A 17761-nucleotide genomic window follows, 5' to 3' on the forward strand; every position below is an offset into this window, starting at 1 on the left:
TTTTAGTTTTTGTTATTCATGTCCTCACTGTATTGCATTACTGTCGTTGCCTTGCTTTTCTTTTATTCTCCATTGTTCTGTAAAGCACTTTGAGCTGCATTTCATGTCATGAAAGGTGCTATACAAATAAAGTTTTATTATTATTATTATTACATCCGTCATGACTTATGTCATGCAGGCTCATAAGGCTGTACATGTATACACACATCTAAACACAGGCATCTTAGTAATGCGTAAAGGCCTATAAATGATGATTGTTACACTCAATATTTATCTCCAACGTGTCCTGCTGTAGTGGCCCACATCATTACGTTTGTACTGTAAGTGTGTCATAACAGTTCACAACAATTCAGTACTTGAACCCTATTGTAACTAATCTGGGAATGTCATTATTGCGAACGCAGTGATTGCGAACGCAATGAGCACTAACTATGAGACCCTGCAGATCATGTCTGTCTGTGTGTGTGTGTCTGTGTGTCTGTCCCGCTGTGACACCACCCGCCCGCCACCAGAGGGCGCAGCTGTAGCACACACACACACACACACACACACACACACACAGGGCGCAGCTGTAACACACACACACACACAACCACAAACACACACACGAGCTGCGTTCGCTTCCCGCGTTTGCGCGTCTTACTTGTATAGGTAAGTAATTATTCTGTAAACAATCACATCTACTAGCAATGTGACGCCTATTGATCTTGCAGAATGTAAATTGTCTGTTTTCAGTAAAGAGTTGTGCTGTAGAGAGAAACACGTAGTTAAAGGGTTCAAGTAGTTAACCCATGATCACAGTGTCTGTCTGGGTATGATGGTTCAAGTAGTTAACCCATGATCACAGTGTCTGTCTGGGTATGATGGTTCAAGTAGTTAACCCATGATCACAGTGTCTGTCTGGGTATGATGGTTCAAGTAGTTAACCCATGATCACAGTGTCTGTCTGGGTATGATGGTTCAAGTAGTTAACCCATGATCACAGTGTCTGTCTGGGTATGACATAAGCAAATATTCAAGCCAAATAGCAGATCTGCAAACTCACAATTTACATATATACATATATACTGTACATACCGTAGGACGATCACACCGTGTGTCGTCCACGCCCACGGGTGTGTCTTTGTGCAGCTACATTTGTGTCCTTCAAATAATTTATAATTTTTGTCCCACGATTTTGTAACCCATTTTTCACCCCTGTGTCAATCATCCTGTGATGTGATCCTGGGCTCTACACACCCTCCGCCAACCTAGGGAGAGCAACGGACTTAACTCATGCTTCCTTCATGCCTGAGTGTCCAAGTTGCTCCTTTACACCTGACAGGGGGAAGGAGCAAGTTATTCCAACCAGTTCCTTTCCCCTCCATCAGGCGTCCCGGCTGGCCAGGGGGAGGCCATTTTTGTCCTTCAACAGGAGGATGTTTTTGTCCATTTCAACCTCTCCATCCATCCATGTCTCCCCTGGGCTCCTACTGAGGGCGGTGTGTATTTTCATTGTGGTCGTCGTCATCTTGGGAATAGTGGTTAGAGTGGTTATACGAGCAGAGAGGGAGAAGGGGAGGGCGTTTGGGGAGTCCAGAGGCCTGGCAGGAAATAAAGAGAGAGAAAGAGAGGGAGAAGTACTCTGATCGTTTTACTAATGTAAAAGTAGTGCCAAAGCAACAAAAGAAAATCCTGAATTTGACCCTTTAAAGAGCAGACTATTCGTGTCACCTTTTGGCATCAATCACACATATACTACTACATTACAGTTTATATTTAGTTTACAGTGTTTTATATTATGTGCATATGAGTTTAATATGCGTTATATTATATGTATGCACACACATGTTTAGGCTACCTGTTGTATATGTAATCTGAAGTTTTAATTATTGCTCCCAGTCCTTTTAATATTGTTCAATACTATGAGTAAATGTACTTTCCACCACTAAGAGAGGAAAAGAGGCAAGGAAAATAAATCTCAACAGCATGAGTTGGACAGGGAGTGTGGAGAGAGAGAGAGAAGACAGATATCAGGAAAGACAGATATCATGAAAATACAGTGACATTTTGAGTCAAGGTGAGTGACTGTATAAGAGACGTGTGGAGGAGGAGGTTGAAAGACGAGAACGTGTGGAAAACAAGTGGGCTGAGGTGTGGTGATCAATTGAATCATGCTGAGTGAGTGTAGGGGTGAGTGAGTGTAGGGGTTAGTGTAGGGGTGAGTGAGTGTAGGGGTTAGTGTAGGGGTGAGTGAGTGTAGGGGTTAGTGAGTGTAGGGGTTAGTGTAGGGGTGAGTGAGTGTAGGGGTTAGTGAGTGTAGGGGTTAGTGTAGGGGTGAGTGAGTGTAGGGGTTAGTGAGTGTAGGGGTGAGTGTAGGGGTTAGTGTAGGGGTGAGTGAGTGTAGGGGTGAGTGTAGGGGTTAGTGTAGGGGTGAGTGAGTGTAGGGGTTAGTGTAGGGGTTAGTGAGTGTAGGGGTTAGTGTAGGGGTGAGTGAGTGTAGGGGTTAGTGAGTGTAGGGGTTAGTGTAGGGGTGAGTGAGTGTAGGGGTTAGTGAGTGTAGGGGTTAGTGTAGGGGTGAGTGAGTGTAGGGGTTAGTGAGTGTAGGGGTTAGTGTAGGGGTGAGTGAGTGTAGGGGTTAGTGAGTGTAGGGGTTAGTGTAGGGGTGAGTGAGTGTAGGGGTTAGTGTAGGGGTTAGTGAGTGTAGGGGTTAGTGTAGGGGTGAGTGAGTGTAGGGGTTAGTGAGTGTAGGGGTGAGTGTAGGGGTTAGTGTAGGGGTGAGTGAGTGTAGGGGTTAGTGTAGGGGTGAGTGAGTGTAGGGGTTAGTGTAGGGGTTAGTGAGTGTAGGGGTTAGTGTAGGGGTGAGTGAGTGTAGGGGTTAGTGAGTGTAGGGGTGAAGTGTAGGGGTTAGTGAGTGTAGGGGTTAGTGAGTGTAGGGGTTAGTGTAGGGGTGAGTGAGTGTAGGGGTTAGTGAGTGTAGGGGTGAGTGTAGGGGTTAGTGTAGGGGTGAGTGAGTGTAGGGGTTAGTGTAGGGGTGAGTGAGTGTAGGGGTTAGTGTAGGGGTGAGTGAGTGTAGGGGTTAGTGTAGGGGTTAGTGAGTGTAGGGGTTAGTGTAGGGGTTAGTGAGTGTAGGGGTTAGTGAGTGTAGGGGTTAGTGTAGGGGTTAGTGAGTGTAGGGGTTAGTGTAGGGGTGAGTGAGTGTAGGGGTTAGTGAGTGTAGGGGTGAGTGTAGGGGTTAGTGTAGGGGTGAGTGAGTGTAGGGGTTAGTGAGTGTAGGGGTGAGTGTAGGGGTTAGTGTAGGGGTGAGTGAGTGTAGGGGTTAGTGTAGGGGTGAGTGAGTGTAGGGGTTAGTGTAGGGGTGAGTGAGTGTAGGGGTTAGTGTAGGGGTGAGTGAGTGTAGGGGTTAGTGTAGGGGTTAGTGAGTGTAGGGGTTAGTGTAGGGGTGAGTGAGTGTAGGGGTTAGTGAGTGTAGGGGTGAAGTGTAGGGGTGAGTGAGTGTAGGGGTGAGTGAGTGTAGGGGTTAGTGAGTGTAGGGGTGAAGTGTAGGGGTGAGTGAGTGTAGGGGTGAAGTGTAGGGGTGAGTGAGTGTAGGGGTGAGTGAGTGTAGGGGTTAGTGAGTGTAGGGGTGAAGTGTAGGGGTGAGTGAGTGTAGGGGTGAAGTGTAGGGGTGAGTGAGTGTAGGGGTGAAGTGTAGGGGTGAGTGAGTGTAGGGGTGAAGTGTAGGGGTGAGTGAGTGTAGGGGTGAAGTGTAGGGGTGAGTGAGTGTAGGGGTGAAGTGTAGGGGTGAGTGAGTGTAGGGGTGAAGTGTAGGGGTGAGTGAGTGTAGGGGTGAAGTGTAGGGGTGAGTGAGTGTAGGGGTGAAGTGTAGGGGTGAGTGAGTGTAGGGGTGAAGTGTAGGGGTGAGTGAGTGTAGGGGTGAAGTGTAGGGGTGAGTGAGTGTAGGGGTGAAGTGTAGGGGTGAGTGAGTGTAGGGGTGAAGTGTAGGGGTGAGTGAGTGTAGGGGTGAAGTGTAGGGGTGAGTGAGTGTAGGGGTGAAGTGTAGGGGTGAGTGAGTGTAGGGGTGAAGTGTAGGGGTGAGTGAGTGTAGGGGTTAGTGTAGGGGTGAGTGAGTGTAGGGGTGAGTGAGTGTAGGGGTGAGTGAGTGTAGGGGTGAAGTGTAGGGGTGAGTGAGTGTAGGGGTTAGTGTAGGGGTGAGTGAGTGTAGGGGTTAGTGTAGGGGTGAGTGAGTGTAGGGGTTAGTGAGTGTAGGGGTGAAGTGTAGGGGTGAGTGAGTGTAGGGGTTAGTGTAGGGGTGAGTGAGTGTAGGGGTTAGTGTAGGGGTGAGTGAGTGTAGGGGTTAGTGTAGGGGTGAGTGAGTGTAGGGGTTAGTGTAGGGGTGAGTGAGTGTAGGGGTGAGTGAGTGTAGGGGTTAGTGAGTGTAGGGGTTAGTGTAGGGGTGAGTGAGTGTAGGGGTTAGTGTAGGGGTGAGTGAGTGTAGGGGTTAGTGTAGGGGTGAGTGAGTGTAGGGGTGAGTGAGTGTAGGGGTTAGTGTAGGGGTGAGTGAGTGTAGGGGTTAGTGTAGGGGTGAGTGAGTGTAGGGGTTAGTGTAGGGGTGAGTGAGTGTAGGGGTGAGTGAGTGTAGGGGTTAGTGAGTGTAGGGGTTAGTGTAGGGGTGAGTGAGTGTAGGGGTTAGTGTAGGGGTGAGTGAGTGTAGGGGTTTGTGTAGGGGTGAGTGAGTGTAGGGGTGAGTGAGTGTAGGGGTTAGTGAGTGTAGGGGTTAGTGTAGGGGTGAGTGAGTGTAGGGGTTAGTGTAGGGGTGAGTGAGTGTAGGGGTTAGTGTAGGGGTGAGTGAGTGTAGGGGTTAGTGTAGGGGTGAGTGAGTGTAGGGGTTAGTGTAGGGGTGAGTGAGTGTAGGGGTGAGTGAGTGTAGGGGTGAGTGAGTGTAGGGGTTAGTGTAGGGGTGAGTGAGTGTAGGGGTTAGTGTAGGGGTGAGTGAGTGTAGGGGTTAGTGTAGGGGTGAGTGAGTGTAGGGGTGAGTGAGTGTAGGGGTGAGTGAGTGTAGGGGTTAGTGTAGGGGTGAGTGAGTGTAGGGGTTAGTGTAGGGGTGAGTGAGTGTAGGGGTTAGTGTAGGGGTGAGTGAGTGTAGGGGTTAGTGTAGGGGTGAGTGAGTGTAGGGGTGAGTGAGTGTAGGGGTGAAGGGAACCATGTTGAGAGACTGTAGGAGGGAGAGAAATAAAATCACAGAGAGAGATGACAGGACACTTAAAAGAGGGAGGGAGGGAGGGTGGGAGCGGACACACACACACACACACACACACACACACACACACACACACACACACACACAAGGTAATGAAATAAGTTATCAAGAAGTAGCCAAACATAATGTTCCTTGGACCCCGGACAGTATGACCAATCACTCTTGTGAGTGAAAGGAAATAATACAAAATCAATCTTTCATCTCCCCTTCCTCAGAATACACACTGGAGACTTTCTCCATCTCTTCTAGGGGGTGGGTGGGTGTGAGAGACGTTCAGAGAAACTAGGACAAAGCTCAGAGCAAAGGCACAGACACAGACACAGACACAGGCACAGACACAGACACAGACACAGACACAGGCACAGACACAGACACAGACACAGGCACAGACACAGACACAGACACAGGCACAGACACAGGGATACTGAATAGATGCTTAATGTCATGCTTCGTCTAATGATGGTGTCACGTGCCGAAAATAGTAAAATACAAGATCTACAAGCTCACAACGTGCCGTGTTCAGGCTTAACAGGGACAGAGCTCAGAGCAGAGACAAAGAGAGATCAGCCTATTACAATGTAAGCTTAATGAACAAGTGCTTTGATCAGTCAGTCAGTCTGTCTGTCTGTCCGGCATCCAGTCTCCTGACACAGACACTGATCGCAGTAGACTGAAGTAATTCCATTGCAAAAGATTGCAGAGGATATTTAAGAGTGAAAGAGAGAGAAGGGTAGATAGAGGATGGTAAGGAGAACCAGCAGTACACAAAGTCACTGATGGAGCGCACAAGCAAACTCAGACAACCTGACCTGAGATCAGATTAAAAAAAAATCTTCTAAACAGTTTTCTGAAAAAGCTATGTTTCTATGTCAGTCGTCAGTCATTTTTCAAAAATAGCAGACCTACAAGCTCGTATAGCGTGCCACTCGGTGGCGCGCTATGAGCTTGTAGATCTGCTATTTTTCAATAGCTAAAGCATAACATGATGCCAACACCAAAAGGGGTTCCCGCCCCAAAATGGGTTAACAAGACAGTAATAATGGCTTTGGCCTTCCTGTCCAATCTTTAGCTGTCAGTAGCAAGTTATTGCGCAATGAGCATAAAGATTTTGAACAAAGCCGCACAAATCATCACAATGTGGCGTTTAGTATCGCAAATTGTCCTGTAAAGTGGCTACAGGAAACATTGGGAAGGCATTGTCCTTGCAGTGAAACCGCCTGCTTGTGGGAATGTTGACTATTGTGGTGACGATCTACGTGATGATGTACGTTACCTTCGGTCAAATGGACTTACCGGTACTAATAACAAAAGTGCTACACACAAGAGGAATATTGGTGCAACTAAGAAATATATTCCTTGAATAAATTCGATTTGATGTGTAGTGATTTTCTTGATCTCCCACTTGGCAAAACACACAACCTATAGAGCACCGAAGTCTGACGTCACTTTCAGTAGAGGGCGTCAGTCCCCAGGTTCATGTATTTGTTTAGTTGCATTGAAATCCCCATTGAGGCGATTTGAGATCGCCTCATATAAGAACTGTGTTTGAAAAATAAACATGTCATCCCGGCCGCTTCACTCATATGGATATGAAGAATCAACTGACTGAGAGAAAACGCTAATGTTACTGCTGCTGAATTAGTTAGATTTTCGCTAGAAGCAGACTGTATCATATATGAGTGACTGACTGTTGCAAACGATACAGAGACACCTTCCCGACAATAACGCCGAGACAGCTTGTTTATTTTTGGACCACAACGCTTATAGTAGACGATATTAAGATCACCCCATGTTATTCTCCATAGAGAAATTACTTCCGCGAACCAGGGGAATGGAAGGGATGAGCGAGTTACGTCAGGACTTCGGTGCTCTATACTGTACCAATAGAGCTAAGCACGATTAGCAGAGTTGTTGTGGCTGGGTCTTTTCTGGGGCACTACATCTTGAACACAGTATGGTCAAACCCGCAACTTGACATAAACAGAGGATACACACACATATCGATAGACCCAGTTTAGTGATATTGAATGGAAAAATAATTAAACCCCTCTTACAATCGCTTATTTGCGCTGCAAAACGATTTGATACGATTATTTGCATTGCAAAGCGATATTATATACAAAGTGAAATGATATACGACATGTTGCTATAGGCTATTTACATATCGATATACTTAAATCTATATATTATTAACCCATTCTGACCGGGCACCCATTTTGGTGTTGGCATCATGTTATGCTTTAGCTATTGAAAAATAGCAGATCTACAAGCTCATATCGCGCCACCGAGTGGCGCGATACGAGCTTGTAGGTCTGCTATTTTTGAAAAATCGAAGAGCGACTGACATTTTTAGAATCTGATCTCGGGTCAGAATGGGTTAATCAGACGAGTGTGTGTCCAGTGGAAACCTCGTATGAATCTGATCTCAGGTCAGAATGGGTTAAAATCGATGCAGTTAGTGTATCGTTACCGTTGTGATCTTCGGGCGACCATCTATAAGGCCTCTAGAAGTCTCCATCTAAAACTTGGGAGTGAGGATCATTCGAGTCGAGAACATAATATGCCAACACAGCGATGCATTACACATATCTTCTGACGTTTATTACACACAGACAAATATTTAAGGACAGTGGATCATTGACGTCCCTACCAGATTATAAAAAACGAAGAGAAGCACATAATGATCAGGAACAAGCATACATCTCATATCATATCATATTGCACAGTCAGTTCCTCTGATACAGTAGTGGTAGTGGACAATCATCGCGTCATGGTTATCAATATGCTTATGCAGATAAGTGTTTTGTCACCGAGTCAGGCAGCTGAGGTCATGAATCTAACAGTTACACACGGCGGCGGCCGCGGCTCAGTTCGAACCCGGGCTCCCCCAGAGTTACTGTCGAAGTGTCCTTGAGCAAGACACTGAACCCCTAATTGCTCTGGATGTGCTGGTTGGTGCCTTGCATGGTTTCCGCCACCATCGGTGTATGAATGTGTGCGTGAATTGATGCACAAAAGCGCCTCTTATATATAAATATATATATATTTAGATATTTATACCCTACTATAACAATAGTATATGAGTCTACTTGTGACGGGATGTACATACATAGGCCTACATAAAATAACCTATAAAATGTTTGCCAATTATTTTCAAATTAATTAAAATACCACACAATGGAAGGGAGGTTTCTTGTGAATTGGTCAAATACAGTGAGAGACATGAGAATATGTACGTAGCGTTACGCCTGATTGAAGCTGAATGGTCTGTTGAAGGTTCTTTCAAGGTTTATAGCCATCTGTCTCATGAATGAAGAGTTACTGAGGTTGCAAAATATTTCCCTTTTCAGGAATCTGTTAAACATGAAAAATGTTACAGTGAGACGGGGGTGAGGGGGTGGGGGGTAGTAGAGATGGGAGATGTCTTGTTGAGATATTTAAATTGTTGTTGTTGTTGATGATGTTGTGAATGCATGCATGGGACCCGGATGGAAACAAGACCACAAGGTCTTTCTTCTGTGATGCCAACGATGAACCTCTGCCCCAAAATTTCCAGAACGGCCTGTTATAGCGCCACCAGGAGGCCGCTTTGTGCAAAACAAGTTTTTGCACAGTACACCTACAGATTTTGTCCAAACATCGCGCAAATTGGTACACAGTCTCTCTAGAGCCATTCAACGAAACCGGTCTTTCAGATTTCTCAGACTCCATCCTGATTGGTTAAGATTGGCTTCCAAAGTTCACAGGAGTGCTCAGTTTCAAAAAAAATGCTGCAAATCATGAACACATCGCGTGATTTCCGTGAAATTGTGCACGCACATTCCCACTAGGCCGAGGAAGAAATGCCACATGAACAATTTCAACTCAGCCTCAAGGTGGCGCTATAACTGGCCGAAAAGTGTTTTTACCTCTAATTTACTTTTGTTGCCCTTTTATCCAACCACCAGATGAAGGCAAGCTGCAATGTCCTACATTCCTATCCTGGTGGAGACCTGTGCCCAGAAGGGCACTTTTTCTAGTTGTCTAATAAAATTATCAATCAATCAAAGATAATCGGAAAGAGAGACTATTTGGCGCAAACAGAGAGAGAGACAGGTCACAGACAGACAGACAGACAGACAGGAACAGTGGCGTGCACAGATGGACACTAGCGGGTGCTAGAGCACCCCCTGCCCTTTTGGCAATTTGCTCTTAAAAAAAAAAAAAAACGTTTTATTTCTTTTCTTAATTTGTAGTGTGTGGACCATGCGGTGACATTGATCAAATCTTGATAAAAAAAAACGCTTCTACTATATTATTTTAGGCCCCCCACAATCTAAAGCTATGTTTCTATGTCAGTGGTTCTTCGATAAAAAGAAAAATAGCAGACCTACAAGCTCGTAGCGCGCCACTCGGTGGCGCGCTATGAGCTTGTAGATCTGCTATTTTTCAATAGCTATAAAGCACCAAAATGGGTTCCCGCCCGAAAATGCGCTGCACAAGGTGCCCTTTTTTTTCTTCACTTGAGCACCTGCCCCTCTAAATGTCTGTGCACGCCACTGGAAAGGAGGATATATAGTGAAACAGCTGGATACAGAGACACAAGCAAGAGCAGGACAAACAGACGGGTAGTTAGTTGGAGACGGAGCAGTGGGGCCAGACATCCAGATACGAGGCAGACAGAATGGAATCAGACACAGCAGTGGTTTCAACAAAGAGGAGTATTAGTGTAATGGCTGGTGCCTTAAGGGCAGCACCCCAGAGACATGCTGCCGCAGTAAATTGAAGTCCTTCATCATTATTTAATGATTTACACTCCCCGAGTCCCCCCAGAGATATGAAACTCAAACAACCCATATACGCACACTACAGTAAAGTCCTGAGTGTCCATTTCATCATCCTAGGGATTTTACAGTGCGGTAAATTATCAGAGATAATGACAGACATGCTGAACCTTCAGATCATGCCTATACGGTATAAAGAATGCGGAGTTGAACTGAACTGAACTGAACTGGGTACGAAATTATACAATAGTAGTAGAGTGGGAAAGAGAATTGGAAGCATATAGTGCCTTAACTGTGACGAAAAACAATTATAGTCATTAATTCACATATTCTGTGTGTGTGTGTGTGTGTGTGTGTGTGTGTGTGTGTGTGTGTGTGTGTGTGTGTGTGTGTGTGTGTGTGTGTGTGTGTGTGTGTGTTTGTTTGTACAAAAGCTCTTAGATAAGCTGCTTCTCTGTAATCATCTTCCCGTCTTTCACAAAATGATCATCTTTGTGCAGTGCTCCCCCCCAACCCACCCACATAGACAAGTAGTTTTTGTTGAGAGAGAGAGAGAGAGAGAGAGAGAGAGAGAGAGCTCTGAATTATGGAAACATACAGCACCCCGGGCCCTTCCCAAGTTTTACCACACACACACACACACACACACACCCTCTCCCCCTAAAACCATCCGTCTGCTCTGCCTTCATGTTGAGCTTTCCCAGATGGAAGCACATGTACCACCACCTCCAACACCACACTGCCACACTGGAGACAACACTACAAAGACCTTTAAAGGACAGAGAGACAGAGAGAGAGACAGAGAGAGAGAGACAGAGAGACAGAGACAGAGAGAGAGAGAGAGAGAGAGAGGAGGGGGCGTTTGCAGCATAAGGAGAACAGCAACTGACATTGAGTAAACCAATTCCATTGCAGAATCATGTTGTTATTTCCTTGGTGGTGGTGGTGGTGGTGTGGGGGGGGGGGGGGGGGAAGACAGAAGATAATAAAAAACAGAAGGTCCATAAATTCAATCTTACTTTTGTTACATTTCACCAATCACTTATTTATTGTCTCTCCTATATCCTCTACAGCTGCCTCCAGGGTTCCATTTGTAACACAGAATGAAACAAAACAAGAGGGACATTTCATAACCACTGAAGCCCTATATATATTGTACTCTGTGTGTGTGTGTGTGTGTGTGTGTGTGTGTGTGTGTGTGTGTGTGTGTGTGTGTGTGTGTGTGTGTGTGTGTGTGTGTGTATAAAAGCCAATCTACAAGTTCACTAAATATGAAACCCTATACTGGGAGTCATCGATGTCCAAGACTGGAGTTAGCTGGGACCACGCATGTTTACACAGTAAAATGACTGGAGTTAGCTGGGACCACGCATGTTTACACAGTAAAATGACTGGAGTTAGCTGGGACCACGCATGTTTACACAGTAAAATCCAACTATTATGGTACATAGAGGAACCTGATCATTATGTCCGCCTAGGCCCTAGGCTATAGAAGGTCTGCGCAGCATGCAGTGCATCCATGTGTACTACTGTAAAATATTAATAACCAAACAGAGTGAAGTTTTGACAATGATATTAACAGAATCTTAGCCCTTAATGCCTCGTGGTCACGCCTCGGGCCCCAGCAGGGGGAAAGCACCTTATAAGGATACAGGAATGTTACACTTATAGACGTCAATAGTAGTGGAAATAGACCTTGGAACAGTTGTTGACTACAGGTCCTTAATGACAGTAACAGGAGCTGTGACAACACTCCTGCTGTGAAGTTAACACTCTACTTGTATCGGTCCAAATAGATCGAACAGACATTATAGAACTGATTGGCATTCTAATTTCTAAAGATTCTATTATACCTGCCCATGTGACCTGTCACCATGGAAAATGCCTACAATTGGTCTGGTAAGCGATGACTATGCTTTGATTATACACTGGACTGTGAAAGACAAAAGCCGGCTGAAAGTCCACTGGACTGTCCGTCCGTCTCCATAGTTACTCCATGTTTTAAACACGCCAGTAGCTTAACCATATACAGTGGTAGCAAAACACATAAGTGAACATTCTGCAAAAATAGTTGAAAATAGGCAAGAATAGCAATAGCCTTGTAGATCGTTTCTTTTCGGTTAACAAAGTATATAAGGTTTAAGTTGTTAAGAAAATGGTTTAGTGATGAGCCAAACGGAACCAATAGCTTTGCAATCTATCCGGTTCACTAACTAAATCCTTTTATTTTGTAAAGGTCCTATAATATTCTTCTCGTAATAGATTTGCTCGTGGGTTAGAATGCGTGACAAACATGTTAAAATATGTTTTCCAGCTTGAGAAATTCATACCAAAGTTAAACAGACAAGCATAACATAAGTGTGTAGAATTCTACTTGGGCCTCACCCCCCGAACCCACCTCACCCCTGCCCACTTTGACAGGCTGGGATGGCTTAGGGTCGACGACAGAGTACAGCATCTTGCAATGGGTCTGGTCCACAAGATTCGATACACCACCAAGATAACCATGTACCTGTCTAAATACTTCCTTAATGTAAACGAAGTCCACACCCACAACACCAGAGGGAGTGCAACAAACCATGTACAACCCAGATTCGGCACAAACAAGGGACTAAATTATTTTCGCTCCTATGCCACCAAAATGTGGAACGCCCTACCAACAGTCATTAAGTGTGAATCCCTTGACTCCTTCAAAACCGCTCTCAAAGGGCACCTACGGACGGCTGCAATTCGAAACTGGCCTCTGTAAAATCTGAATCTATGCGTGTGTGCCTCGACCGCCAACGTAACTGTACAAAATGGCAATGGATGCATGAGCAAGCTCCTCACTATATATACCAGTATAGTCCGGCAGCCGAGGTGGACGGCTGGGACATTTGGTATAGGCCAGTATTGAGCAAATCTTTTATAGAAGCTTCTTGTGACGCTACCATTAACATCCTATGGCAGGCAAAAATGTCTAATTTTCCTTTTGCTTTAAGTTAAAGGACAACTTTAGTTTTTTTCAACCAAGGTTGATGTTTTAGGTTGTTATTAGAGAAAGTAAAAGATGAGTGTTAATTGTTTTTCATTTGCTGCTTTCTTTCATTTTAGGGATTTTAGCTCTTTTTGACAGGGGGGCGGGGGCATTCGAGCATGGGGCTAAATATGTATTTTTCCACAACATTTTATGGTGATTTATTATTTTATTATTTTACTATAGTCCTAATAAACCCCAGGAAATTACATCTGGCCACAAAATATCACATGATCTACTGAATGTAAAGGAGGCTTACTGGGGGAAGGCTTATACTGTGTGTATAGGCTCAATATGTCAGTTTGTCACATTCAATAGATCTTGTGATCTTTTGTGGCCAGATGTCATTTCTTGGGGTCTAGTAGGACTATAGTAAATACAATTAAATCGCCATAACATTTTGTGAAAAAATACATATTTAGCCCCATGCTCGAATGTCAAAAAGAGCTAAAATCCCTAAAACAAAAGAAAGCAGCAAATGAAAAAAAATTAACACTCACCTTTTAGTTTCTCTAATAAGAAACTAAAACATGAACCTTGGTTGAAAAAAACTAAAGTTGTCCTTTAAGTAGCACGTGACATGTCAAACTATAGGGTTTTCATGTGCTGAACGCATCACATTTGTCATAACTTCTGTGGCCGTTTTTAGACCAAGGAGTGTTTTTTGTGCAAAACTAATGCTTGGAATGGATTCAGAATCATGAAAACCCTAGTTTGAAATGTCACATGCTACTTAAAGCATAAGGAAAGTTTGACAGTTTTGACAATTTTGCCTGCCATAGGATGTTAATGGTAGGGTCATAAGAAAACCCTGTAAAAACAATTGCTCAATACTGACAGCCGGTCAGCAAGTGGATTCATGACCCACTGAGCAATAGCCGGCTAAAAATGCGATAATACTAAACTAAAAATGAAAGTTTAAGTTAAACGTCTATATATAGACCATCTATAGACGTCTAATCAACCGCGGCGCTAATCAACGTCTAATCTAAGAATAGTCTAAAAAAAAACATTATCGCATTTTTAGACAGCCCTTCAGACAAATATTAGATGTCTATTGGACCAAAAAGTGGGTCGAATGTATGTACAGTATATAGACTATTTTAGGCCAATAAGGCTATATACCAAATTTCCCACTTTAAACAAAAGAAGCCTGTCGGCTGCTGGACTAGTGGACTATATTGTGGACGACACAAATCATGGTACTCGTTTATGCTCTGCTGATCTATGAACGACACACTACATCTCTCTGTGAATCCTACACCGCTACACAGACACACTACCTCTCTCTGTGAATCCTACACCGCTACACAGACACACTACCTCTCTCTGTGAATCCTACACCGCTACACAGACACACTACATCTCTCTGTGAATCCCACACCGCTACACAGACACACTACATCTCTCTGTGAATCCTACACCGCTACACAGACACACTACATCTCTCTGTGAATCCTACACCGCTACACAGACACACTACATGTCTCTGTGAATCCTACACCGCTACACAGACACACTACATCTCTCTGTGAATCCTACACCGCTACACAGACACACTACATGTCTCTGTGAATCCTACACCGCTACACAGACACACTATATCTCTCTGTGAATCTCACACCGCTACACAGACACACTACATCTCTCTGTGAATCCTACACCGCTACACAGACACACTACATCTCTCTGTGAATCCCACACCGCTACACAGACACACTACATCTCTCTGTGAATCCTACACCGCTACACAGACACACTACATCTCTCTGTGAATCCTACACCGCTACACAGACACACTACATCTCTCTGTGAATCCTACACCGCTACACAGACACACTACATCTCTCTGTGAATCCTACACCGCTACACAGACACACTACATCTCTCTGTGAATCCTACACCGCTACACAGACACACTACATCTCTCTGTGAATCCTACACCGCTACACAGACACACTACATCTCTCTGTGAATCCCACACCGCTACACAGACACACTACATCTCTCTGTGAATCTCACACCGCTACACAGACACACTACATCTCTCTGTGAATCCTACACCGCTACACAGACACACTACATCTCTCTGTGAATCCTACACCGCTACACAGACACACTACATCTCTCTGTGAATCCTACACCGCTACACAGACACACTACATCTCTCTGTGAATCCCACACCGCTACACAGACACACTACATCTCTCTGTGAATCCTACACCGCTACACAGACACACTACATCTCTCTGTGAATCCTACACCGCTACACAGACACACTACATCTCTCTGTGAATCCCACACCGCTACACAGACACACTACATCTCTCTGTGAATCCTACACCGCTACACAGACACACTACATCTCTCTGTGAATCCCACACCGCTACACAGACACACTACATCTCTCTGTGAATCCTACACCGCTACACAGACACACTACATCTCTCTGTGAATCCCACACCGCTACACAGACACACTACATCTCTCTGTGAATCCTACACCGCTACACAGACACACTACATCTCTCTGTGAATCCCACACCGCTACACAGACACACTACATCTCTCTGTGAATCCTACACCGCTACACAGACACACTACATCTCTCTGTGAATCCTACACCGCTACACAGACACACTACATCTCTCTGTGAATCACACACCGCTACACAGCAAAACGCCAAAATACCAAACACATGCAGGCAAGGACAAACACACTATACTTCACCTATGGATATTGATTGTCAACTCACGTTGTGGAAAGGCTGGCTGCCAGCACGAGGCTCCACAAAGTAGACAGGTCCACGAGTACATTTTCGGGTATTTACCTCCTTAAGTAACAAACTTGGTGACAATACAAAAATAAATTGACTTACTTATTCCTGTAGGCTCCTAGGTGGAGCATAGGGCCGCAATCACACCCCGCCATCGGACTCTGTTTTGAGCAGTGTTCTTCAGCTGGGCCCACGGTAATCCGGTCGACTTTGCCTCACTCTCCACTGATCTTCTCCAGGTCTGTTTTGGCCTCCCCACTTTTCTTTTGCCCTGTGGGTTCCAGTCCAGTGCTTGCCTAGTGATGATGTCAGTAGGTTTTCGGAGGGTATGTCCAATCCACCCCCACTTTCTCTTCTTCACAAAAATAAATAATACTGGCCAAATAAAAAAGATAGGAACTTAATAATACACACTTAAGAAACTAACACTGAGGCAATGCCCTGTCTATCTAACAGGTAGGTCTCCACTGGTGTTCTCACCTACTAGCCCCAAGCAACACTGACTGAACTCTCCTGAGTCTCCTCACCTGTAGCATGTCTGGCTTTAAACAGGTGGGCTAAACCATATCACATGATCAGTAAGTGGTAACCAATTAACTCAGACCTGGCTAACTAAGGCCTATGAGTTATCTTACACATTTATTATTGATCATAACAGACTGAAATAACTTATTCCCCGGCGCCAATTAATTTACAGAGTATAATATAAATAAGACAAAACATACTAACATGAACAAACACCCCTCCTCCTCTACAGTGCTTGGCCCATTCCAATCAACAGATTTCCAGCACTTGCAGAGACAGGTGACCAACAACAATTTACATTCAGTGTCATTAAATAAACATAATTTAAAACGGTTTCAATCATTGTATAAAATTACTTACATTTTTAATTTGTACAAATGTTATGAAACATGCAACACAAATTTATGCAAATATAGTCATGTGACTCAGCTGATGGTGTGTGTGCAAGGTCCTAGGTTGTGTGTATACATTGACATAACAACGCGTCATCAGAGCGGAGGGAGGGGCGTCAGCTGCGACTCCACGGCTCCGCCCACCCCCCAGGGTAAGATTTGTGATTTGTGATTTGCTCTCGTTCACTGCAATGCAATTTGCGGCATTTTCAAAACAATATTGCGCAGAGTAGCGATTATCAAACGTATTTGCAATGCCATACGTTGAAAGATCTGTTGCCCGTGGACAAGGCACGTTACCTCCGCAAGTTAGATATTATCGGCATGGATGTTTGTCCGTATGTGATTAAGGATTGGAAAAAGTTGCATTGGCAGCCATAGAAAATTCTGCCCAGGGTAAAAAACCGGATGTGATGTTTTTGGGCGTTCCTGTCTTGTTAAAAAACCGGCTGTGACGTTTTTGGGCGTTCCTGTCTTGTTTCGTGTCAATGTATAGGGCACGGACTAACCCATGACACACGTATGTACGTGTTCACTTCTGCATGTCTCATGTCAATCAAATCCATAGGGTTGATTCCTTCACATGGTGGTTCTTCCATGAAAGTCAGTGGCGTGCACAGATAGACACTAGGGGGTGCTAGAGCACCCCTTGCCCTTTTGGCAATGTGCTCAAAAAACAAAAACAAAAGTTTTCTTTTTTTTCATACTTTTTAGTGTGTGGACCATGCGGTGACATTGATCAAATCTTGATAAAAAACGCTTCTATTATTATTATTTAGGCCCCCACAATCTAAAGATATATGTTTCTATGTCAGTGGTTCTTCGATAAAAAAATAAATAGCAGACCTACAAGCTCGTAGCGCGCCACTCGGTGGCGCGCTACGAGCTTGTAGATCTGCTATTTTTCAATAGCTAAAGCACCTGCCCCTCTAAATGTCTGTGCACGCCACTGATGAAAGTATGAAGTATGATAAATGCAATGAACAATTGCACCTCACTAACAATTTAGCAGTTAAACCAAGAACCTATCATCATTTTAAAGAGGCATATCCCAAAACAAATAATCTGTACA

This window comes from Protomyctophum parallelum (assembly GCF_964188405.1).
Source record: "Protomyctophum parallelum genome assembly, chromosome: 5".
Lineage (NCBI taxonomy): Eukaryota > Metazoa > Chordata > Actinopteri > Myctophiformes > Myctophidae > Protomyctophum > Protomyctophum parallelum.